Here is a 24,011-nt window from a genome sequence, read left to right as displayed (position 1 = left end):
AACAATGAGTTCAGATAACAACTCAATTCACGAATCTCCTCTGATGTTTAAACTGATAAGACAAGCAAAAGTATTCACAACATCTGGTAAAGTGTTAACTAAACTTACAGATAGAGGGACCTCAGGTTCCTTTAAACAATCAAACACGGTAATTTTTTTTTTAGTATTTTCTTTAATTTTTTTCAATAAAAAATTATGTTTAAATTAAACTAATACTCAATTATATTTTAAATTGCCATTGTAAGACTAATCTGTCTTCAATATGTTAAAAACGCTTTTTATTATTATACAGAGCTCAAATACCAAACATCTGTTGATTTTCCCACCAGTATTATGTCTGTGATTGACTTTCCTATCACTATACATAATTTGAAATTTTCCCACGGTAGAGAACACTAGAATAAACAAGTCATGTTCAACATCACGAGAAAGTTTCATGCTAAACTATGACTTATCAGCCTAAGATTTCTGGCCAGAACACAATTTTCTCTTCATTACAGTTGGGCAGGTTCAGTCTTTTTGCCAGTTACTATGGCAACAAGAAACTCCAAGTCCATACTTTACAGACGGGACTAGTTTTTGCACCCTTGGCCCTGATTTAGTAGACAAACCCCTTTTACTCTGAAGTGCAGATCCCCGAATACCAGTTCCCCTCAGCACACATGTTCCCAGGATAAAGACTATATTTACCAGCATGTTTTGCAGCTGGACAACTAGGAGTAGGCTGAGGAATAAGATGTAGCAGAAGTGTTGTGGGCAATGTGTAGGAAATGTCCTTATAGGTAAAGGACATGCTCTTACCTCTCTTTCTGAATGTTTGGAATACAGATTTGATGGCTGGAGCTAGAGCAGCTGACTTGGACTGTGAAGTAAACTTGGGGAAGGATGTTGTTTCTTTATTATTTACTATCGTGGAACAAAAAAGTAGATGAAGCCTAGGTCCCTGACACTGTTGAATGCCATAGTAGCCTTGTCTATTGAGACTTATAAAAGGGAGGAGTTAACTTCTACCTGATCAAGCCACTGATACTTTGAGTTTTCTGCAGCAAAACCTGATCCTAATGCCTGCAGACACTATCACATGATTTGCATAGATGAAATTCTGAGCACTTACCCCTATTCCACACAGGATTCTTTCAGTTAGCTACTTTACCGATTGATAAAATTCAGCCTTCTCCCCATATCTGGCTATAGAACACACTCCTAAGGTACCCCAGTGGCTTAAACACTTTTACCTAATTGACGCCCAATATTAGTGGCAGGATAGCACATCTCCTAAAACTGAGGCCATAGCTCCTAATATAACTTCAAGGTAGATTTAGCTGCCTCCAGAATCATTAAATACAGATCATTAAATTCACAAAGCTTACATTATTTTATATTTGATATGAGTTTGCAGTTCAAAATATGTAAGTCAACATCAAAAACATCAAAATATATGGTGACTCGATACACATAAAAATAGCAATAGCTAACTTACTGAGCACTTACTTTGTGCATGGCCCATTTACTACGTCATCTTATTTAACCTTCACAACAGTCCTGGAAGGTTCATCCTATCACTATCCCCATTTTAGAGACAAGAAAGCTGAAGCTAAATGTCTTGTGCAAGTCCACACAGGCAGTTCCATTCCATGAACCACTAAGTGATAGAAGTGCTCCCTCACTTCTGCATTCCCTGAATTAACTATCAAAGAAGAAATGAAAAAAAGGTTTGTGGGTTCAGTAAGGAAAGTTAACCTATTGAACTGCCAAAAATCCACACACAGAATTTCTGGGTTGCTTTCAATTTTTTAAAAAACATATATAGATGTTATCTTCATTTTTTTAAAATGTGGACACTGTATATCCAAAATTGGAATATTTATGCTTGGTTTCAGCTTGGAAAAAATAATCTGCTCTCCTTTGGAAATGGAAAAAAAAGAAACAAAATTTTAAGGCCACCCTGAGCACGTATTGTAAAAAAGAATTACAGGGCTTTCCTCCCCGGAGAGACGCAGTTGACCTGGCAAAGCTCTGATATTTGGCAACTCCCAAACTACATAATTTTCCATCTCATTTATAAAACATTTGCAGATATGTTGACAAGTACAACACACAGAAGAAAGCTGCTTAAATTAATAATGGCCACCATTTATTGAATGCTTACTAAGTATCTGACACTGAACTCTTAATGTTCTATATATAATCTTTCTTCTTAAAGTGAATCTGAGAGGCAAGCACTGTGATGCCCATTCTGCAGATGAAAACCTGAAGACTCAGAAATGTCAATCACTGGCCCCACACATCTGGCGAGATGCTCAGGCACACGTGTGCGAGCCCAGAGCCTCCTGCTTCCTGCATCACGCAGGGCTGTGTTTCCGTTTCCTTCATCTGATCTCTCACTCAATTTCCCAGGTCAAAGTGCTGATTTTTAAATGTCATCAAACCAAGACATATAGCATTTTTGATCCCTGTGGAGCCCCACAATTTCTTTGCCAGAATGAAGGTGCTAACCTTGGAGTCTTAGATTTCAAATCCAGTCATTGCATGCTGCCTGAATGACTTTCCTCAGAGGTAAAATCATAGAAAGACATCATAAAACAAAAGGTTTCAGCTACAAGGACCCTTAGAGATCACACAAGCCCTTGTTTTCCATCCTGAGAACAGTTTGTCCAAATGGCAACCCAAGTAGAAGTGCACACTTGCAATGCAAGCCATTTTTGTCCACTGCTGTGCTTTGAGTGTATGTGTCCCTTCAAAATTCATGTTGGAACTTAAATCTAAGATAATGCTATCAAAAGATGGGGCCTTTGGGAGCTGAATAGGACATGCGGGTGGAGGCGATTCTGGAATTCCTGGCCTTCCCTCCTAGAACGTCAGCTCACTGAGGGCAGTCATAGTGCCTACCTTGTATGCTGTCATAGGCCCAATATGCAGCCCAGCAACTGGAATGTAGCAAACATTCAATGAATATTTGCTAAATTGATTGATGCAGATGGCTGTCCAATGTGGCACCCCTCAGGTTCCATAGAGCCTAGTTTGAAAACACTGCTCTAACTCAACCTCCTAACTGTGCAGATGAGAAAATTGGTGTCAGAAAGGGAAACTGTCAGAAGTCAGGTGACTGCAAAGTAGCAGAGCCAGGCCTTGAAGCCAGGACATCTTAGCAAAAGGATTGCCTTGACTCCTTGGGATTTATGCAAGTGGCTAAGTGCTAACTTAGAGTCTCTAAGAGTGATCAGCCCAGCTCCTGCAGTCGTACTACAAAGGGACATGTTTTAAAAAGGCAGATTCCTGGACCCCACTGCAGGTATACTGTCTTAGTCTATTCAGGCTGCTCTAACAAAATACCGGAGACTAGGTAATTTAAAAATAGCAGAAATTTATTGCTCAGAGTTCTAGAGTCTGGGAATTCCAAAATCAAGGTGCCAACCTATTTGGCGTCGGGTGAGAGCCCACTATCTGTTGCACCGAAGGCGCCTTCTAGCTGTGTCCTCACACAACACAAGGGGCGAATGAGCTCCCTGGGCCTTTTTTAGAAGGAAGTAATCCCATTCTGCCCGTATGATCTAATCACTTTCTAAAGGCCTCCTCTCTTAATACTATTGGGGATTAGGTTTAAACATATGAATTTGGAGGGGGGAGTGGCACAAACATTCAGACCATAGCACTTACTGAATCAGAGTCTCTGGAAGAGGGGTTTATATTCGGAATGAGACTCCTGAAGTCATTCCTGGGCACACTAAGGCTTGAGAAGCAGGACTCTAAGGGTTCCTTGTCTGTCTAAGGGTCCCAGGAGGTACCTGGAGGCTTAATCAACTGAGATCCTTCTCTTGCTTGGGCCAGATTAAAGAACCGTTGATCTGAGGGGTTGCCAAATAGAGTCATTTTCTTGAATGAATTATTCATTCCATAACCCTTTACTGAGAATCGCGGTGTCCAAAGGGCCCTCTTTTCATTTTCCATCATATCCCCAGATGAGCTCATCCACACCTGGCTTCCACTACCACCTGTTGGCTGTGAATCCAGTCTGGCCCCGCAATCCTGAAAATGCAACTGCCTGTGGCTGTATGGCTTTCTAAAACACGGCCACAAATGCTTTGCTACCTTTCCAAGCAAGAGGCATAGGGTGTAGTGAAGTCATGCTACATTATTTCTGGAGCTAAGTCATAAGAGGCACGTGGCTTCTACCTGGTTCCCTGGGGAGCCTCCCCCTTGGAATCTAGCCCCCGTGTTGCAAGAAGCCCAGGCCACGTGGAGAGGCCACACGAATGTGCTCTGGTCGGCAGTGCCTGCCTGGTCCAGCCTTCAGATCAGCTCATCCCTCATCCTAGACACATGAGTGAAGAAGCCTCTAGATGACTCCAACCCTCAGGCATCTGAGTTACCTTCAGCTTTGTCTTCCCAGATAGGGTGGGGCAAAGACAAGTCCTCTCTGCTGAGTACCATCCACATTTCTGACCCATGGAGTCCACGATCATTATGGAATATCACTTTTATGCCTCTAAATTTTGGGGTGGTTTGTTATGCAGGGTTGGCAACTAGCATAATCTGCAACTGAATGTTCCAGAAAAACTGAAATGTGACAAATAAAGACAGTACTCATCTCCTCTCTTCCTTCCTGGGAGTTCTGAAATTGCCACCATCTACCCAGTGTCAGTTAGGGTTGTACTTGGGTTACAATTAACAGAAGCCCTACATATGGTATCTTAGAGGAATGGGGCTGAGTATTGTTGCATATTTTCTTTCACGGAATAAGGAATCCTGAGATAAAATGCTGCTGGCATTGATTCCAGCGCTCCGGGATGCCTTCAGGGGCCAGAGATCTTTTTATCTCTTAACCCCATCTTTCTCATGCTGGACCTGCCTTCCAAGACAACTGCTACCTCTCCAGCTACCACACGTGCGTTTAAAAAAAAAAAAAAAAAGGAGTGAGGCTGGGAGTGGTGGCTCATGCCAATCCCAGCACTTCGGGATTTAAAGTTTTAAAAATTAGCTGGGCATGGTAGTGTGTGCCTGTAGTCTCAGCCACTTGGGAGGCTGAGGAGGGAGGATCATTTGAGCCCAGGAGTTCACGGCCTCAGTGAGCTATGATCAGGCCACTGCACTCTAGCCTGGGTAACAGAGTAAGACTCTGTCTCTGGAAAAAAAAAAAAAGTGTTTCTCATGTAGGAAAGTAGAAGATGGGTGCTAGGGACAGTGTAACTAGCAATGCCTCTCCAGCTGTTGGAAAATAGAAATGGGAGTTTTTCCTTCTCCCTTCAGCCCCTAACAAATCATGGCTGTGTTCTATTTGTTCCACCTCTTCTGAAACTCATCTGCCTCTTTCCAGGCTTCTGCCACTTCCTTAGGTCAGACCCCTGGCGTGGATGATTGAAATCACAGTCTCATTGCTCCTAGTCTGGACAGCCCGCTCCCCGTCTACAAGGCTGCTGAGGGGTCCGCCCAACATGCAAATCGGCCAATGCCCACCGCGTAAAACTCTCCAAGAGCTTCTAATGGCTCTCAAAACAAAGCCTACACGACACCTGGCCTCCAGGGCTCTGCCAGACTAGAGGATGCACCACACACATCCTGCTCGCACACCTAGGTCACGGTGAGAGCCCAGGAGTCCTGACCTGGGAAACTGACCCTCTAAGTGATCTCCTCACACCTACTTGTTACCAGATCACAGCACTGCCCAAAAGTGGTACATAACCAGAAATTTGTCCCCTGCCAAACTGTGGACTCCCTGAGTATGGCAGTTGAGTCATGTCCACCTCCACTTGTCAAGCACTTAGCACAGTATCTAGCATGTAGTAAGTGCTCAACAAATTTTTGTTGAATGAATGGATGAAGGAAGGAAGGAAGGAAGGAAGGAAGGAAGGAAGGAAGGATCGCACCTGTTCTTCAGGATCATTCCGTCTAATAGGAAATACAACTTAACAAGCATGTAACCACAAGGTGCAAAGTAATGGCAGGTTTTAATAGAGACACATGAGGATTTTGTAAGTGGCAGGGATGAGGGATGCACAGGGGACAACAGTGAAGGCTTCACTCAGGATTTCTTCCACCCTTCTTGAGGGGAGGCGCACACATCAGACCAAAGGGACTTGGCTGGTGGAGACCCTTCCAGGGGACTAACGGTCCACATGCAAAGCCTCGTGGTGGGTATTCTAGAAGGAATGGTGAGTGTTCTATTGAACATAGGTGTAATAGGTATGGCGGGGCACTTTATTTTAATAATGGTTTGTGGGTTCAGTCCCCTATATATTCCCATTTCCCCTATTTCCAGCCTGAAGTCAGGCCCTGGATGTTTCCTGGCCTCAAGGACTGCTGCCTGAGGGAAAATTAGAAGTTGCCAATGGTCTGTCTGGCTTCTTGGAAATCAAACTTAAACCCACACACATGGGAAAAGGGGACAGGAGTCCGCTCCTGAGAACATCAGAAAGAAAAAGACAAAAAGGAACTCCAGGGTTGGACGTCAGCTGGAGCTGTGGAGCGTGGAAGCCGCCACTCAAGGGCAGCCCTGTAAAGAGGGGTGGGCAGGTGGAGATGGGGTGTTCCTGGCGCAGTGGGTTGAATAAAGTCCCAGAAAAATTGATGATCACAGGGAACCTCAGCATGTGACTTTTAAAGATGGAGTCTTTGCACATGTAATTGGCTAAACCAGTTAAGATGAGGTCAAATTGGATTAGGGTGGGCCTTAACTCCAATGACTGGTATTGTTACAAGAAGGGGGCACACACACACAGCCGTGGAAGAGGGAGGCAGGGATAGGAGCGCCGGGTCTGCAAGCCAAGGAATGCCAAGCATCGCCAGGAGCCACTGTAAGCTAGAAGAGAGGCAGGGGACAGTTTCTCTCTGAGTCTCCCACAGGAACCAACTCCGTCAACACCTTCGTTCCAGACTTCTGGCCTTCTGAACTGTGAGAGAATAAATTTCTGCTGTTTGTGACCACCCACTTTGTAGTGATTTGTTATGGCTGCCCTAGGAAACTCATATATCCAGGACATCTGGACACTATGACAAGGGTGCTTAGCAGCCATGGACCTTACAGATCCTGCAGCCCAAGACAGTGAAAGGCGCCGTGGAAGCAGTGAGCACTGCCAAGAGGAGGGGCTTCCTCACACCAGGCCCTGAGTCAGCCCTCTGCGCTTTTGGACGCCTCGGGGGCTTCGCCAGCCCAGCAAGATGGAGACCCATGTTGATTTTAAGAACATAACAACATGTAATTTAATCAGAGCTACTGGTCAGAGACACGTCTGCTAATAAAGAGCTTGTGAAGAGGAGTATTGGAAGAAAATAAATGAGACGCCACACACTGGGACTACATCGAGAAGGACCTTACATGCTAGACTCAGAAATTTGGACTTTCCTAGACAGCGAGGAGCCATTAAAGTCTTAAGAGTTTTGAGCTTAGGAATGACTTGTGGCAAGGAGGGGGCTTCAGGAGTCTGGCTGTAGTTATCAAGTGTTTGGCTGCAAGTAACAGAACTATGACCTAAAGTGGCATAAACAAAAGAATTTTATTGATTCATGAAACGGAACATCCATATAGGCTTCAGGTGTGGTGTGATCAAGACTCTGGATCTATTAATACCTATCTTCAATTTGGGTTTCTTCACAGACACAAGATGCCTCCCAGAGAAACTGAATTAAAAATAGTTTCCTGTTCATGTCCAGTTAGAAATGGGCTTTCCAGGGCTTACTCTTAAAAACTTTTTTCCTAGAAGACTCAACTATATTTCTATCTTTATCTTGATGGTCCTAATAGGGATTAAACCTATTCATTCCTGAGCCAATTTCTGGCAAAGAGATTAGGATGGTCATGATTGACTGAGACTACTCAGCTGGCTTAGCATGGATATCGGGTCTAATACAGTCATGTGTAGATCAACGACAGAGATATATTCTGAGAAAGGCATCATTAGGCAATTTCATTTTTATGCAAACGTCATAATCATAGAGTTAACTGTGAAACAACCTCAGGTAGGTCCGGCAGGAAGTATTTCAGAAGAAAGCATTGTTATTATAGGAGATGACAGCTCCATGTATATTACTGTCCCTCAAGATCTTCCAGTGGGACAAGATGTACAGGTGGAAGACAGTGCTATTGATAATCCTGACCCTGTGTGGGCCTAGGCTTACATGTGTGTCTGCATCTTAGTTTTTAACAAAAAAGTTTGAAAGTTAAAAAAATACAAAAATTTAAAAATAGAAAAAAAGCTGATAGGATATAAAGAAAGAAAATTTTTATACAGCTGTACAATGTGTTTATAGTTTAAGCTAAGTGTTATTACAAAAGAGTAAAAAAATAAAAAAGTAAAAGTTGATAAAGTTAAAGTAAGCTAAGTTTGATCTATTATTGAAGAAAAGAAAGTATTTCTTTATAAATTTAGGGTAGCCTACGCATACAGTATTTACAAAGTCTGCGGTAGTGTCCTAGGTCTTCACATTCACTAGCCACGCACTCACCGACTCACCCAGAGCAACTTCCAGTCCTGCACGCTCCATTCACGGTAAGTGCCCTACACAGGTGTACCATTTAAAAAAAATTTTCATACTGTATTTTTAGTGTGCCTTTTCTGTGTTTAGATACACAAATACCATTGGGTTACAAGTGCCCACAGTATTCAGTACAGTCATATGCTGCACAAGTTTGCAGCCTAGGAGCAGTAGGCTAGACCACATAGCCCAGGTGTGTAGCCGGCCGTACCATCCAGGTTTGTGTAAGCACACTCTATGATGTTGGCACAAAGACCGAATCGCCTAATGACACACTTCTCAGAACGAAGCCCTGTTGCTAAGTGATGCATGACTGTATGTCCACGTTGGTTGGCTTGGTTGGTTTCTTTTTTCCATCAGAAATTTGCTTGTAAGCAGATAATACACCATGAACATTCCTTTCTATTAATGAAAACTTTTCGGTGTTGAGGTCCACATAAGAAGCTTATTAAAGTCTGCAAAACCTGCCAAACCCTTCCCTGTGGATTTTCTTGAGGGCTCTTCGGTTCCTTCTCCTGCAGTTTCTTTTTCTCTTGCCTCTTCTTCAGGTCCACATTCCTATTCCAGTTCCAACAACTCTACATTAATTGGATCCTCAGGCAGCACCTCTGGGAGCTCCTTCACGTCCTCCTCACCCATGCCCAGGCTAATGTTGTTTGTCGTCTCAGCCACAGCCGTGTTGATTTGTGCAACTTCCTCATCCTTAGCACATCCTTTGAAGTCATGGATGAGCCTCTTGAGTGTCTTCTTCCAGATGCCGTTCATACATTCCTCAGTGACATCACAGCAGGTCCAAGCAAGGTTCCCGATGCAGTCATAAATGTTGTTATTCTTCCAGAATTGCATCAGTGTTTTCTCAGTGTCTTCCTTGGTTGCAGCAATAGCCTGGTCCTCCTGAGGTCATAGGTCTTAAAAGCTGCTATAACTGCTTGATCCATCGGTTGGACCAAAGCGGTGGTGTTTGGAGGGAGAAACACCACTCTGATACTGGGATGAAGATCTCCAATAAAAGGAGAATGTGCAGAAGCATTATCAACAATGAGCAAACTCTTGAAAGGTGTGTTATTCTCCAAACAGTGCTTCTCCACCGCACTGGCAGAGCAATTCAGGAGGGCATTTTGGAAGAGGGACGGGGTCATCCCCTATTTCTTACTGTTCCTGTGGTGCACTGGCAGTGTGTGCTTACTCACAGGCTTGCAGGTGCCGGGGTTCTCAGCGAGCCCAATCACTAAGAGTTTCAATCTGTAGCCTGCAGCATTGCCCCAAAACAAGACTGTTGCCCTGTCCTTAAAAGCCTTGAAACCTGGCATGGAACTGGCCTTCTTACGGATGAAAGTCCTTTCAGGCATGCGTTTCCAGAATAGGGAGGTTTTATTGTATTGAAAATTCGCTTTGGCAAGTAATTTTTCTCTGTTACCAAAGATTCTTCAGCAGCCTTCACATCAGCACTCACAGACTCATCACTCACTTTCACATTATATGATGAATAATGACCCTGGAATTGTTTAAGCTGCTTGGAGCTAGCAGTAAGTTCAACTTAGTTCAACACAATTGGATCTGGCCTTTTCTTTCCACATTTCAGACTTTTTGCTTTGGCTGCGATCACCATGGTGCTGAGAGGCACACACTCCCATGTCTGGTCTTTAATCCAGGCCATTAGAAGTTCCTCCATCTCCAACACAGGTCCTTCTCAAATTTCTGTATGTCTCTTGCCTTCAATGAAGCAGATCCTTTCAGCTTTGTCCTTGTTCAAGCTCTTAGCTATGGTGGAGCAGGACCTGCCTGCCCAGTGGGTGTGCAATAACCACCACTGGTTTTCCACCTTTGTAGTCCTCGGTGATTTTTAATTTAGTTTGCACCTCGATCATTTGAAGTGGCCTCTCGCTGGCAACGTGGGCTGTGGATTTTGCATGCTTAGGGGCCATGATGAACAAAACAACACAAGACTGAATCAAGCACGAGGGAAATGATGCAATCAGGACATGGGTAAACATGAGATGTATGAGGCTGCTGCTGGTATTACACGGGATACTGCTTTACAGTAAACTAACTCCTGGCCTCCAGCAATCCTCCCTCCTGGGCCTCCCAAAGTGCTGGGATTACAGGTGTGAGCCACCACACCTGGCCAAGCCCCATTATCATCTTATGGGACCACTGTCAGAAATGTCATCCATCTTTAACCAAAACATGTGGCACGAGACTATGTATGTAATAGTGTAGATGGTATGGGTTCTGCTAAACAGTTCTGCTAACTCCAGTGCCAACTAAGATTCTCACAGTGGACAGGGGCTTAAGGGCCATGTCTCCTATATTCCTTCGAATGCAAAATCTCCCGGAAGGCTCTCCCTCTACACAGTCGCCTATGGAGGAATCTCATGTTACCTTGGGAAGTCCATTCAGAGTTGGCTTGGTGACCCATGACCCTGTGGATAAGGCCAGTCAATCAGATTCCTCTCCTGGAAAAATTAAAACACCAAATGGATCAATAGTAGGAAGTGAAGCTAAAATGGTTGTTTCCACAGTTGTAGGATATAAAGAGCCTAGAGCCACAAACATGAAGAAAACTTTAGAATTTAACAGAGGAAGCTTGTGGGCAGGGATAGAATAGAAGAGGGGAGAGAGAGAGAGAGAGAGAGAGAGAGAGAGAGAGAGAGAGAGAGTGTGTGCAAGAGGGGGGAGGAGAGAGAGAGACATAGACAGAGATGTCTCTCTCTTCTAGCTTCCGTTTTTGGCTCTGGTCTGCACATCCCTAAATTAAACAGCTTTTTTCTAAGGAAATTTGAAAGAGTTCCTCACGATCCCAAGAGCTCTAAGTAAAACACTGTTCAAAACACAAAATGCCACGTGCCCAGCACCTCTGAACTTGTCTCTGACAAGCAAGGCAGCAGCCCTTTCATTTTCTGCACAATCACCGAAATGGGATCAGAACCCATTAGGATCTTTCCACTCTGCTGTGCCAAGAAAGGGGGTAGAAAAAGGATGAAATCAATTTCCTTAGCCATCATTACTAAGAGCTTTGCTGGTGCTCTGAAAACGTGGGAGGTGGCGGTGAGCACTAAATCAATGTCAGCCCTCCCAGGGGACCCACAGTGCAGACACTCCCAGTAATGACTACTACCCATTGTTCTCTGGCAGGGCATGTTGGCAGACACACTTCGGGTGACAAAGAGGAACGTGTGCACACACCTCTGACACATAGTCCCAGATCTGGGCTCTGGGAACAATCCTTGAAGCAGTCTGGGGTGGCAAGAGTGCTGTTTGCATGAAATGTTATAAGTCCAGAAAAAAAAAAGGGAGAGGGAGAGAGGTAGCCCATGATACCTGGGAAAAAACACGTTGTGACAGAAAGGAAGTGGAGCTTGGAGAAAAAGCCTTACCTGGGTTAACCCATAAGAAACTGGAAAAAGATGTATATCAGATATACAACCTTTTATATAGATGAGGGGATGACTTATACATGTTTCACCAGTACCACTTACTAAGGAGTTTCCACGTCACTATGGCGTCATCCAGGGGAACTGCCAAGAACCTAGAGCTGAAGCCGAACGGCTCTTGGTCCTTGGCTGCAAAGTGCAACAGCTAGATGACCTGGGGCTACTCAGCTTGCCTAATCTGATCCTCTTTCCATAGAACCTACTAGGATAGAGTGGCATAGTGTCATATTAGCATAGCATTTTCTATTTTTAAAAGTTCTTTCCCATACATTATTTTATTTGATCCATGAACAACACTTCTTTTATCAATTCATTCAGGAACTCTTTATTGAGCATCTAATATGTAACTAGCAGCAAGACAGGTGCCGCAGTCAGCAGAACACAATGCATTCCCTACCCACGGCAAGCTTAGAGGCAAATCAAGAGGTAGTCACCGGATACATAATCATGTATATCAACAGGGCACCGCAGTCGGTTGTCCCTAGGAGAACAGCAGGATGATGACTCTTGTATTTCAGACGATGAGGTGGGCTTGGATGATGCTCCAAGCCAACCTCCAGGTGCTAAAAGCCTGAGTCAGGTCCAGATTAGAAGATTCCCCTTGCTCGAAGATGCAGCCACTGGAAAGGACAGTAGCTGATGTTCTTAGAGCTCTCTGCTCCCCTCCTTCCACACATAGAAGCATCTGGGTAAGGCCAGGTACAGTCAACACAATGACCCAGAGTTTCAGAAAGAGCAAACCCCATGAGATTCTTCCAGGCAGGCCAAACAATAACAAAAACCAACAGGGTCAGGCAAGAGGTCTCAGAGCTGGTCATGAAACATCCAAAACTTCTCTCTCTACCTCCTGGAAGGCAGGAAACTTAGCCAGTCTGCAGGCCCCCCAAAAATGGCAGATCAATATGCTTTTTGCTTTATTGTTTTATTCTGGCTTTTTCCCCCTCCTGACGTGTTTTGCACGTCTCTATTCCTCTTTTTCTTCCCTTTCCAGTAGTTAATTTTCTCATCCTCTCTTCTCCCCCCTTTAAAAATCGGTTTCTCTTCTACTTCTCTGAATATCTCTCTTTTTCTCTCCCAAGTCCCTGAAATCTTCCCCCAAGTCCCCTCCCCCAGCCTCTAGGGTAGGCCACCTTCCTCCAGGAGGCAGAGACCTGGCGGTCTGCGCAGCTCACTGCACACTGACTGTATGCTAAGTACAGTTCTAAAGGTTCTACGGGCATGAATTCACTTAATCATCACAACAACCTTAGCAGACAGACACTTACTAGGCCCTTTCTAACAGATCAGGAAACTGAGGCACAGAGCTACCGAAGGGATTCAGTAATCAGCCCAAGATCACACATCTGTTGAGTGTGACCCAGAAACCTGATCCTGCCGGCCCTGGTCTGAATCCCTCCACTACAATGTCCCCGGGAGAATGCATGGCGAGGGAGCCTCCAGGCCCTTCACTGCAAGAGGCTGAGCTCTCCACTGCAGCAATGGGAGCTGGAAGGGCGCACTGACCCTGTAGGCCAGGCTGTGCCTCTTTCCTCTTAACACAGAAAAGTTGCGAAAGAGGCAAGTTCCAGTAAGAGAGTAAGAGCAACCAGACTGACAGGACTTGCGTACAACATTCAGCATCCAAGACCTGCACTCTGCCGTGCAGCAAAGTCAAGGCTCCACCGCCTCCGCTTTCCCTCTACAAGAGGGAGGGCTAAATAACTGCAAACCTCCAGCCCCAGCCCCAGGCCGCCTTGGGGCCGGCCCCGGCTCGGACCGCGCTGCAGCCTCTGCATCTAGGAAGAAAACACAGCGGAGGGCACGCGAGCCAGGGCAAGGGCTGGGCCAGGGCCGGGGGCGGCCGCGATGCCCAGCTCTGTGGCTGCGAACCGCGAAACCGGCCTCACGAGTCCCCCAGCCCTGCCACTCTCTTCCCTTCCCACTCCCTAAATCCCACCTCGAGTCCCGCGCCCTTAGAGCAAGTCGAGGACTCTGCCCGGTCGCCAGCAGGGGGATCGGCCCTTTCTCGACACCGCGCCCCCGACTAGGGCTCTTTTGGGCACCGCCACGTCCTCTCGGTGTGTAACTGTCTTCTTCTTCCTGTGGCTGACCCCAGGAGCCCTCGGGCCGCCCGGGCGCTGTTCCTTAACCTCGCCAGCTTGCAAGCGGAGGTCCAGGCGCGGGCAGGCACGGAGCTGTCTCCGCAGAGTCGCTCTCGGGGCGGCGATTCGATCCCCGCGCGGCCACTGCCGCCGCCGGCGTCACCCTGGCCCGGCCCCAGCCGAGCCCGCTGCCGTCCACGTGGCTCGGCGGAGCTACATGGGGCTGGCAGGAAGCCCCAAGCTAGGGGAAAGCCGAGCCCCGGCGGGGGAAGGGGCGGGCAGCGCGGGCCCGGGGGGCGGGCGCTGGGCGGAGGAAGGGGAGGGCCGCGCCGTGGAGGCGTCTGCCGGCTCCAGCGCGCCCCGGCTCCGGGCTCTGGCTTGCCAGGGAAGGTGGCCCCTCCCCGGTCGCCCCGCCTCCCGTTCCCGTTACACCCGGGGGAAGGTGTTCCCGAGACCGCTCCCATCCTCACCCCGCCTCCCGCTTCCCCGGCTCCAACCTCCGCCGGCGGAGCCCACTATGCCAGACAGTTTCGACACTTTGCAAAGACAAAGAGCCCTAGACCGGAGGGAGGAGGAAGAGGAGGAAGAAGAGGAGAGAGAGAAGGAAGAGGCGATGTGAGCTAGGAAGGGGGCGAGGGTGAGAAGCACCCCCTCTGGATTCTCCTCCGACCCCTCTCATGCCCAAATCCCGGAAACTCCAGCGTGTCTCCAGCCGCGGTGAGTGCGAGCGCGGAGCTGAACCCTGCTGGGGTGCGCGGGGGGCTGCGTCCGCCGGAGTTGGGGCCGGGCAGTTTCGTGTGTGTTCTCTGAGTGGAGGGGTTACTGTCCGGACCCGGGAGCAGAGGGATGGGGAGGGAACTAGGAGAGTGTGACAGTGGAGGTGAGACTGAGGACCCCAGGCGCCTGAGGGTAGACACACGTAGGGAGACCCCTTCCCAAGCCCAGCCACCACCGGTTCTGTGGGAGTGGAATAAGTCGGGGAGGAGGTTCGGGCTGGGGTCTTCAGCCGTTAACTGGGGGAACTGCCTGGGGCTCAGCGGGGAGCCTACGCCGCGTCTGGGCAGTGGTTACCAGAGCGGCCCCAGTGACATTGCACCCAGCACCGGGCTGGGGGTCCCCGGTAGTGGGAGGAGACCCCACTGGGCGGCACGGCTTAGGCGCTCTCGAGCGGAGTCGGGGTCACGGGCTGGAACACTGCGGAGGCCGCCGAGGATCCCGACCAGTGGTCGTGGGACGGTATCCGGATCTAGTCTCCCAATCCGCTGCGAGCAGGCGCCGACCCGGGTGGTGGCTATCGGCCCCGGGGACGCCTCCAGCCGGCGCTGCTCTGGATCCGCGGCGAAGTTGGCGCCTGGGTTGGGGCGGCAGCATGCGGCGTGGTGGGCAGTGGGGAGTTCGGGTGGGCATAGGGGAGCACCGAGGGGAGTGGTGTGAGTGCTGCAACTCGAAACTCCCGAGTCCGCCCCAGTCCCGTTAGGCGCCACGGCTGCGGAGAAATAATCTGACAAAAGTTAGCAGCTTGTCTGCGTCTCTGGTGTGTGTGACCTGCACGGGACAGGGCCGCCCCTTGTGGGAGTGCGCGGGGGCGGGCAGCTGTTACACTGGGGCAAGGTGCCCTGGGTGGTGGTACAGCTAGTTTGGAGTCGGGATGGTGGCGCAACTTTCAGCTGCCCCTTTCTCTGAGCGTGACCTTGCGGGACGAAGCGCGACTGAACTTGAGATGGGGTTGAGGCTGCGCCGTAGCTTGGCGCTGAGACGCCCAAGCGCTCCCTCGCCTTGCCTTCAGCCGAGTCCCTGTCCGGACTGTTTGGGTTCCGGCCATATGCGGGAGCCCTGAGTCTCCCCTCCGGCTCTGCCTGGAGCGGGACTTTGTGGTGCGCTCGGCTAGGGGACACGTGCGCACCTAGAAGCGCGCAAGGGGTGGGGGCTGGGCAGGTCACTGCGTCTCCTGGACCTGGCGAGCCTCGCTGAGGGAGACAGCCGTGACCCTGGGGTCAGGGACTAAGTCCCCGGCCGCATCTGGCGTTCGCCTGGCTTTCACAGGTTTGTTTGTTGGGAACACTGGCCTCACCCCGACTTGACTTATCCCTGTCGCGGGTTCCCAGGCCCGGCGAATTTGTGAATTCCCAGGCCCAGCGAACTATATGGTTCCCTAGGGAGACAGCGAGCGCCCACCCCCGCTCTGCAGCGGGGCGTGTGTGGTGAGGGGGAGAGATGGACAGGGGAAACGGGATGAGCGGGGAACGACGCATCCAGTCGTCGCCACTGCTCCTGGCACGTAGTAGGTTCCAATGCCGTGTTCTTTGCCCAGGCGTCTAAGATGGAAGGTGTTGATAGGGGCTAGGACGTCTCCTTTTCCCCTTCCCTTTTCTACTGCTGAATTCAAATTTATCTACTCAGTCAAGCCGTTTCGGCTTCTGGACGTGCTTTGAGCACCTACTACGTGTAGCTTTCCTGTCGTGTTCCTGGAAGCTGCGGGCGCAGCCCCCCTGATTTTCTTTCCCGGGTGCTGCCCAAGAGCGCCCCGAGGCTCGAAAAGGCAAGGCGCACTGCCCCCTGCTGGCTTCTGTGGAAACTGCCGCGTGGCTGCGCAGCGGGGAAGGGGCGCCTTGTGCCTCCTGTCACGCCTCCTGGCACCTCCCCTTCCTGCCCCAAACACCGTGGCCCAGGTCGTTTTCTGAAATCCCGTTGGTGGCTTAAACGACTGAATAGAGTTCACCATTTCATGCCCCCTGCTTCCAGCCAGATCTGGGTGTGGAGTGGGATCTCTTCCAGTCTCCCATCTTCTGTCTTGGTCTCTCCGACTTCGGCCCTGAGACTTAACCTATCGGTTTCTCAGTTTCCATGTCTGCTAAATGAGGCCATTACTACTATCTCCAAAATACGTTCTGCAGAATAGAAAATTGTGTGACTATATATATATGTGAATATGTGTGTTGCATATATACGTATGTTCTCACTATACATGTGGATGTATGTCTGTACCCATATACCTTGACTTCAGGTCTGAGGGGAAGGAATTCCATCATACAGTTTTCGCTGAGTAAATAGATGAAAAAATGAATAGAGATCTCCTTCCCCTGCCTTTTGGAAATCCCACAAGCCCTGAAGTTTGCTGTCCCTGCATTTTGCTGGGTCTGCATTTGCTGTACAGGTGGTGCGATTGGGGGAGGCTGGGATGAGTGGTTGAGCAGGGTCTTCCCCGACCTCCCTGGCTGGCAGGCTGCAGAACCTCACCAGGGTGAGAAAGAAAAACAGGAAGTGTTGAGGGAAGTGATAGCAGAGGGTTTCTTTAGAGAATGTAGATTCTGCACTTCCTAGCTCTGCAGCAGCAGGCAGAAGCTAACTTCTAAGCAGCATTCTTGCAAACTGCAGACAGGGCTGTGTTCTGGTGTGGAGGCTCAGGCTGGCCACTGCCCCGGCTGAGCTCACCAGTATTCCTCCTGATGTCTGGGGACCTCCACAGAATTGGCTGTCACTGATACGGGAGTGGGGGCCTTGGCCCCCATGCTCTGGGGGAATGGAGTCATCTGTGGGCTTGGATCCGGGGCCTGGATCACTCCTTCTCCTCCTCACCAAGCCACCCCCCAAGCCAGGATACCACCCTAACAGCAAGCAGTTGGCAGTCCACCAGGATGGGACCTCTTGGATATGTGACTCTTTGAACATCCTGGTTAGTTAACCTTGCTTGGCTTGAGTCAGTTCCTGTCTAAAGGGTTGCTGACTCAAAGGATTTGTATTTGGACAGGACTTTGCCGCATGAGATCTAAACCTTAACCCTTACCCCAGGTCCCCTCCCACACCACAAAAAGCAACCAGGAAAGCAAAAAATAAAAGCCCCCAGTCATCTTGTAAAGGCTTCCCAGTGAGTCTTGTATGCATGTGTGCACACTCCACAGGCTGGTGGAAGAGCTGGCTTGGTCACAAAGAATTCTAGAATAAGGCTTACATGCGGCTTTGTTCAGTGGTGTAGCCCGTGTGCAGACTTCACCACGTCCCCGTGCAGACTGAGGGTCTGAGAGCCCTTTTATGCTGTACTTTGCTCGCGGGAGCCCAGACCGAGGCCCCCAGAGAGCCTGCATTCGAGTCCCAGTGGCTGTGCTAAATTAATTTGCAGCTTGGCACCCTGCTATTCCAGGCTCTGGGTCTCAGTTTCACTCTGCAAAATGAGAGGCTTTGGAGTTCTGACAGTCACCTTGGGTCCATTAAAGCTTTTCTTTGTGAAGACAACCCCTGCCTCATTTATGTTTGCTCCAGTCAGCACCACCCTCAAAACCCTCCTGGCATTACAGACAGCCCTGACAAGGGGAGGTGGGACTGTCCACTAACCCCTGCCAAGGGCATCTTCCCTCTCTCGCACAGAGCGGGTCAGGGCCATTTGGAGCCCCCACTCGCTTGGCAGAGTCATTTTCCAGCAGCTGTAGATTTTGAAAGATGGCCCGGGAGTTTCAGATTCTGAGGTCTGAAACCTGACAGAGCCAAGGTGACATGTATGGGGACTCCCAAATGATGCATATTGCAGAGAGGGACCGTGGTGACCTTGCCAGGGCCTGTTTTGTTCCCATCTACAAGCTGAAAGTGACCTTAGAAATAACTTTGTTCAGCCCTTTCACTTCAATGCAAACATACCAAGGCTAAGAGGGGAAGTCACCAGACTGTAAAGTCCAGGTTCTACTGGTTATTTGGTTTTTGTTGGTGGTGGTGGTTGGATGTTTTGATTTTCAGTTGAGCCTGAAATGACGTTCCAGGGCACCATGCAAGGTGCTGAGATGCAGAGAGGGAAGAACTCATGGTCCGTGTCTCTTGCCGTCCCAGAGATTGCAGTGTCCTGGGGAGGGGCATGGGACATACAGTGCGGGGCATATAGAAATTTGCATGTGTTGAAAGAGGATGGGCAACTTTCCTTCCACCGTGAGGGGCCCACAGAAGGAGTCACTGACAAAGCCTTAGGTTTCTGGGATGTTCTAGAGATGAGTTAGGCTGCAGGAGAGCAAAGTTATCTTCTTGAATGCATCTGATATCAAAGTCTTGCACACCCTTGATGGGGAAGAAAAGTGAAGTAAAATAAGATAACAGATTGGCCACAAGCCTTTTCTGCATGTTCTGAAGAGGTGAGGGGACAGGGCATTTTAGAGGCTTAATGCTTTGGCCGCTTTCCATCCCCAGGTCCTGATCTCTGGTTTGTTTGCCTGGGACGATTGTCGCCTCCCAGCCATCCTACAGGTCCTTACGCTAGGTGAGCCTCCAAGCATTACAGTGGTTGTGTATAGAACAGTGGCTGCTTTGCATTTGCTTTAAGAAATAAAACCTAATGCTTTCTTTTTAGTGCTTATCCTGATACTTTATCTCAGATTTAAATAGCTGATTTGGGAGGGTGGAGTTAAATGGCATGGCAGGCAGGGGGTGGGAGAAAGTGCCCAGGTTTCCAGGGAGGTGCTACTGCCGGCTAGCTGTGTGAGCTCTGGGGTGCATGTGGGTGATCACCCCTGGAAGGCAGGGGCCTTGGGAGGGTTAAAGGAGCGGAGGATGCTTGGGAGAGTTGTGCACATAGGAGGCCCAGAGCTCCGGATTCCAGCTGCGTAAGTCTGTTTATAAGAGAAAGTGACTGATTGCTTGGAGCACTCCAAGAACAGAGCCTGTGCGGAATGAAGAAGTTGACTGAGGTTAGAAAGTTTTGGAAGCTCGTGGAAACACGAGGAGGCTGATTTTAATATAAAATGGTTTATTAATGACATCCCTGGAAGAAACAAGGCCTGCTTTGGAATAGCATGCTTCTCTCCTTCCTATGGGTTGTATAAAACTTTTACTTGCTTTTTCCCTAGGGTAGGAAACAGAATTACTAGCTAGCCAGGGCCATGGCCTAAGAAGCTGCCCAAAACGCTGTTTCCAGGAGCAGGGACATGGAGTGCCCAGCACTGTGAGGCCAGGAGACCTTGACGGAGCCTTTCCTATGTGACCACACTGATCAGCAGGGTGGGACTTGAGTCAAAGTTCAAGGTCCCTGGAGTGGACTCAGTCTGCTGTGGTTATGGCCTGCGACAACTATTCAAGAGGGCCTGGTGTCAGGATGTTTCCTAGAGTCAGGGGGATTGGGCAGGGAAAACCCTGGCCTGGGACTCAGAACTCCTGGGTCCTGGCCCTGGTCTCATCCTGTCTGCTCCTGGCCGTGGACCTTGGGTGCGTCACTTAACCTCTTTGACCCTCCACGTCCTCAACTAGGGGATGGTTCAATAAATTCCCACTCTGCCTCTATCACAGGAGACCTGGGAGGAGCCCACAGAATGAGGCGTGTGAACATGCCTTGTCGATAATAATTTTAGTAGCATTATTTGAATACCGAATAGGCTAAAAGGCCATCTTGGAGCATAGCCCACCCCGACACCACCCTGTCTGAATCTCAACCTTCTCAGGAATAAAAACTAACATTTTTTATTAAGTATTCAGAGTGTGTCCAGCAGTGACAAGTATTTTAGACATCTTACCATTCTGGGTTCCAGCAGGAAACGCTGAATGGAGAGTTTAATGAAAGGGTGTGTTTCCAGAGTTGGGAGCAGCGTTTAGGGAGATCAGCGAGGAATGCCACGGTACTTGGGCCCTGTTACTGCCACTGGGAGGAGAGGTGCCAGGAGGGATGGGCTGGGTGGGGGAGGCGGGCGTCTCCATAGGACTTGACAAAAGCCTCTAGAAGACAGACCATGACTCAGCCTGGCAGGGGAGGAACCAGGAGGATGAACCCGCCACCTTGCCCTGGTCTGGCCTTCTCTGCACAATCCAACACCACCAAGAACTGAGCCCGCCCAGCAGCCAGAGCCAGGAGCTCCTTGATGGAGCACCCCAGGACGGGGCAGAGTGGGGGAGGTCACATACACCTGTGGGTCTCATTTGATTCCGCAGTAGCTATGGGTGAGGATGAGGAGGGGGTGGGCAGGGTACAAGATTCCCAGGGGAGAAGCCCCAGAAACTGGAGGGTAACTCCCTAGGTAACCCCCTAGCCTAAGGCCACAGAGCTGGTGGAAGCCTAAATTTTAGCCCTTAGTTCTCTTTCGCCCCTAGTAAGAGAAATGCATGTGAGATATTATTAATACCCTTAAATTGTTATCAGTAGCATCTTAATGAGAAGCATAATAGTGTAAGGATTAAGGTTTGCCTGGGTTTCAGTTGAGGTTTGTTACTTATTACCCAGTGATCGAATTACTTACCTTTTCTTTATCTCAATTTCCTCTTTTGTCATGAGGATATTCTTTGTACAGTTGATGTGAAAAATAAGTTTATTCATGAAGGAGTTTAGTAGAGGTCCCGGCATATGAGAATCTCTTAACAAATATTAGTTTTTATTCCTAAGAATGTTGAGATTCAGACAGGGTGATGTGGGAGTCAGTTGTGCTCCAAGATGGCCTTTTAGCCTATTCAGTATTCAAATAATATTATTTGAACATTCGTGTGTTAAAAGTTTCTTTCTTCCGATTATTCTGGGGATTTGGGCATCATTACTTCTGACTCCGCGTGTGTATTTTTTCCCCCTCTCCTCTAAAATACATGAAAGTGTCAAAAGACAAAATTACAACAAATTTAAAGATCTCGATAGGCTTTCTTGTGATTCTAAAATCAGGCAACATTTCATTCCACAAACTAGAGTAAGTGTTCCAGTGACCTGAGCAGAGAAGGTTGGCTTTACACAGACGGGCTGAGGAAATCAGAAGCAAAGAACCAAGAGTGTGTTAGTTACTTTTAGACAGAACAATAGACAAATAGCTGATTAGTTAACATTGGCTTACTTCAGGTTACCTTTTTTGTGTGAGGATTAAAGCAGAGGGAACTTTATCATCCTGCCGATTGAAGATTTAATCTGGCCTATTTGGGAAATTGGCTGTTATCTCTCTCTTGATTTCTCAGAAGTCAGATAACAACTTAGTTTGGGTTTGGTGACTCAGAAGATTAGCATGGGTGACCCCATCTTGATTTTTAGTCTGAGCTTTTGGGGCCTAGTGCAGAAACTTACTTCCAAAACAGTGGCCTTCTATAATTTTTATTTAACAAAGCTTATTTAACCAGCTAGATTCTGAAGCCCTTCAGGGAATATAAAGGGTGAATTAAAAATTACTTACAGTAATTCAGAAAAGTTGAGAAGAAGAGAACATTGGTTCCAAGTTATTTGGCAGAATTGAAAAGGGGGTTGCAAATGACTTTTGAAAAGTCCACATTCGGGTATACAAAGAAAGTACTTTCTCTGAATTTCATTAGCTACATTTAAAAAAAAATCAAACCCAAATAGATAGCACTGTAATAGATTTTGCTACATTAAAAAAAAAAATCCATTTGAATCCACAGTGAACTAAGAGACAGGAGTGGCTAAAAATTCCCTTCATGCATATTTACTTAGCAGAGAGTTCTTGAGAAAAACCCAACCGAAAAAACCCAACCAAAGCAAACCCAGCTACTTCTCTAACTGAGAGGGTAGAATGACTTCAAAATATTGTTTCATGCTCAAAAAGCCTAAAACAACTCCACGTGAAAGATAAAAATCCATCTAATTGGACATTTACCTTTTTAGAAATAAAAAGCTCAGTGGGAAAAAAGAAAAGGAAAAAAACAGCTTTTTCCTTAGATTCCTAGAAGACTGAACTGGAGGCCCAAATAAATCCTCTGAATTTCTTTGGCCAAGTAATGAAGGGCTCAATCCTCCCCTTTCTCTCCCTTTAGTCTACGGGAGCCCTAATAAGGCCAAAGAACTCCCAGGGGTCCAGAGTAAATCAACCGACGGTGTTCACAGACATCAGCTTCCACAGCCCGACCTGAGGTGGCCTTTGGTTCAGTTTATCTGTGTGTTAGACTGGGATGGGTCTTCCTTATTTTGCAGATAAAGACGTGGATTCAGAGGGGAAAGTGACTTACCAAGGTCACACGGGCTCTGCACCCAGATCTTCTGTGTGCCTGAAATTACCGTCATACTGCATGGGTCACTTTTGGGCAAGGAATAAGCCCACACTTTGAGCAGCCTAGCAGTTCCATCACGTGTCGTCCTTAGTTTACACCTTCAGAGCCCCCACCACCCTCCCCACTGTCAACTGTACAGATGAGGAACAAAGCTCAGTGAGGTGACCTGCTCCACACTAGGTCAGGTGGCTGGAAAACGGCAGATGCAGGCCTCTAAGCCTGGCAGAGGCACCTCGCTCATCCCCTGCCCCCGGCACCTTGCTGTCTCCACCTCATCTCCATGCTTGTGGCAGAAAACCATAAATCTAGGTCTCACCACCCTAATCAGATCCGAGAGTCAGCTTTTGGAGTCAAAACTTTATCATCACAATAACATAACGTAACATAAATCCCCATTTATGTTCATGTAAAGCAGTTACGGATGAACTGGAACCAGAAACAGATTTGGCCAAGGGCCAGTTTAAGCTTTAGGAAGTCAGAGAGCTCCATCAATGCCCGTGAGACTTGGGTGCTGGGGGTGGGGGGGGCCCATATAGGTAGTAGAGGGCTCTATGGTGAGACCCAAATGTAGGTGCATCACGGTGGAACCTCCAGAAAGGAGCTGTCAACGAATAACTCAGAGTTATTTTGCATGTAAATCCTTTTCTCACCAGGGTGGTAGTCAACAGCAAGACACAGCAGCCAGAGAGGAGGAAAAAAACCTGCAGAAATCTGGGAACAGGGAATCTCGTGCATTTTTAGGGGGTGAACTGGTTAACTGGCAGTGGGAGAGGCTGCTCTGGGCAAACCTTGAATAAGGTTTCAAAGAAGATAATTTCAGTTGATGAGTTTTCCAGAAGGCTTTAAGAGTTAACTGTGCAGTGTGTATGAGAGGTTGTCTGGGTTCCGTCTGTGCAGGGCCTGCCGTGGCCCTCCCGCCGTGGCCAGGCCAGGCTGCACGCTTTCCCTCATCCGTAGTCTTTACAACAGCAATGCAAAGTGTGTGTTTTTACTTTTTTTCGAATCCCATTTTATAGATGTGGAGACCGAGACTCAGGGAGGTTAAGTCACTTAACCAAGGTCACATAGCTAGAAAGTGGCAGAACCGGAATTC

The 24,011-nt window shown here is 48.2% G+C and overlaps 1 protein-coding gene across 2 annotated transcripts in view; it reads left to right on the top strand.

Moving 5' to 3' along the window:
* The first annotated feature begins 14,461 nt into the window (after positions 1–14,461).
* The window catches only part of ST3GAL1 (ST3 beta-galactoside alpha-2,3-sialyltransferase 1), a 91,472-nt gene continuing 81,922 nt past the window's right edge, over positions 14,462–24,011 (top strand). For both annotated transcript variants that reach the window (XM_012648144.1, XM_012648145.1), the window contains exon 1: positions 14,462–14,701. The gene's annotated coding sequence lies outside the window, so the exon portion shown is untranslated. The remainder of the gene's footprint in view (positions 14,702–24,011) is intronic.

The sequence above is a fragment of the Propithecus coquereli genome, unplaced genomic scaffold (assembly GCF_000956105.1).
Source record: "Propithecus coquereli isolate 6110/MARCELLA unplaced genomic scaffold, Pcoq_1.0 Scaffold28, whole genome shotgun sequence".
NCBI lineage: Eukaryota > Metazoa > Chordata > Mammalia > Primates > Indriidae > Propithecus > Propithecus coquereli.
Note: the sequence above shows the minus strand (reverse complement) of the source record. Positions and strands in the feature narration are given on the sequence as shown.